A 2,605-nucleotide genomic window follows, 5' to 3' on the forward strand; every position below is an offset into this window, starting at 1 on the left:
GCGCCGAAACGGGCGCAGCCAACAACCCCCCACGGGCCGTACTAACACCCCACTTGTCCCCGCAGCGCCGCCGTAACCGCCACCGGGCCGGAACGGCGCGTCACGTGACCAGAGAAGGGCGGAATCACTTCCCGGCGGCGCTTCACGCGCGAGCGGGCCACGCGGCCTCCATCTTGACTGCGGGCACGGCCAAGCCGGGTGAGCGCCCCTCCTTAGCTCGGCCTAGCGCCGCCGCGGCTTTGTGAGGTAGCCACTGCCTCGGCCGCCCCTGCTCCCGACCCATGCGCGGCGGAGCAAGCGCCATGATGGCCGGCCACCCCGGGACGCTGTCACGTTATGAGCGGCGCGAGCCCGGCCCCGCCCCGTCCCGGCTGCAGGAGGGTCACGTGGTCGCTCTCCCGCGGGTTCTGGCTGGAACTGCAGCTCAGTAGACTTCACAGACCCGCGGGTAGATGCCCCAACGCCTGGCGCCGGCAGACACCCCGGGAGCTTCCGGGCTGGGCCACGGCCGCGGGGGGACGCTGTAGCAGGGCAGGGCTCTGGCGGCTTGAGGGACCCCGTCCCGCGTGGGGATTCCGGGCTGCGGTTGGGGCACCTCAAGCCCTGGAGCACAGACGCTGGGGGAGGCAGCCGGGCAGCCCCCACACTCCCGCCACAGCACATCGACTGCTGTAGTAACATGACACAATTTGACACTAGGTCTTGTGGTGCCACAGCTGTGGCACAGCAAAGGCTATTGTCTTGCACGTTGTGGTGCTTGTTTCTACCCTGAGACCACCATGCTTCTCCCTCCCTGTAGCACAGCTGTGGCGCAGATGTTTAAAAGTACTAAGTGTTTAACTCCCAGGTAAACGTGCTAAATAAAGTACTTCTGCAAATCCGGCTCTTTCAGTAAAAGGGATTCCTGTTCAAATTGTCTTTGGTTTGTCTCTCACAAGGTATTTTGATGTCATTTGTCACCATGGAATCACCACATCATAACGGCCACCAGAAGGGACTGACAGCACAACGCGTACAGGCCCCGCTTACTAATATTTAGTGTACCCTGTAAGCCAGGGTGTAAGGCTGGAAGTGAGACATCAGCTTACTATGACCATATTACCTCTCTAATACCACCATTAGTGAGGTGGGTGAGCACTGACAGCGTAGGTTGCAGCAACCTGGGAGCAGGAATAGATCTAGCTATTTGTGGTAGGAATAGCTCTAGCTTTGCCTCTACTGCAAACCTAATTCAAGTCTGCTACTATAGCAACTGTATAGCAACTAACTGTCTCTATGCTAACAGACTCAAAAGAAAGTTTATCTATGAACTAATACTGGTTTGTCACTAGAGAAGTCAAAGTGAACAGAGATGCTATAAGCAGGGATTGAAAATGTCATCAGTGCAAGGTCTGGAACAGATGCCAAAAAGCACTGTTACACAGAGGCAGTGATAGGTTTAAAATGTGAGCTGTCTTTCACAAAGCTAAAAATAAGGGTTTTATATCACCATATCATTAGAAATGCCAGCATCCTAGGAGAAGAAAGCATTTCTGCCTTACTCTGATAGGACGGGACATTAGACCTTAAATGAACAGCAATTGTTCATCTGACTTCCCACATGAAGACCATCAGACTTCATTAATTCTTGCTTTATGTTTAATAGCTGCACTTGAACTAGAGCGCATGGTCTGCCTCACTTTCAGTACCTGCTTTTCCTAAGCACAAATCTTTTCTACCAGCTGAGTCACCAAATTGTACTTCAAACAAAGCAGAAAAGATGACCATCCAATTTTGATTTTAAAATTACTAGAGTTGGAGAATTTGCTACATCCCTTGGTAGGTTCTTTTTAGTGTTTTATTTTCCTCACTGAGATTTGTGCCATATTTTAACTTTGAATATACGTGGCTTAAACTTCCAGGTGTTGTTTCTTTTTATAACTTCAGCTAACTGAAAAGCCCTCTGGTATCACATTTCTGTTCCCATGTGGCTATTTATAGACTGTAGTCCAGTTGTGTATTAACATTCTCTTTCTTAAACTAAAAGTTTGAGTACCTTCAAACTTTAGTCTCCGAACCCTCTCCAACTTATCAGTATCCTTCTTGTGGATGGAAGTGTTCACAATAATCTAGCAGCAGTTGCACTACAGGTACTATAATCTCCTTACTGCCGCCCAAGATTCCTGTCTTTATACATCCAAGTACTGAATCCTTTCAGCCACCACGGAACCTCACATTCAGCTGACTATCCACCATGTTCCTCAGACCTCTTTAGAATCAGTGGCCATGTCTACATGGGACAATGACTGCACAGTTGTTACTGCACAGTCATTTAGTACTTGCATAGCCAAGTACTGCATGATTACACAGTAACTGGTGTTATTGCGCAGTACGGTCCCCACACAGCTTCTGGGTAATGCTGACTGTGTAGTAGCTCATTAGTACTGTGCAGTAGTGTTGTGTCATGGTTTGTGCCCCGTGATGCTACTACATAGTACTAACAAGCTACTGCGCAGTAATGAGCTACTTATGCAGTAAGTGTCCTGTGTAGACATGCCCACTGTGTCCCAGGATAAAGTCCCTGATCCTGCAAGCATGGCCTACACATTCATTCTTTCTACACGTG

Source organism: Gavialis gangeticus, unplaced genomic scaffold (assembly GCF_001723915.1).
Source record: "Gavialis gangeticus isolate Ggan-Ray unplaced genomic scaffold, GavGan_comp1, whole genome shotgun sequence".
In the NCBI taxonomy this organism is placed as follows: Eukaryota; Metazoa; Chordata; order Crocodylia; family Gavialidae; genus Gavialis; species Gavialis gangeticus.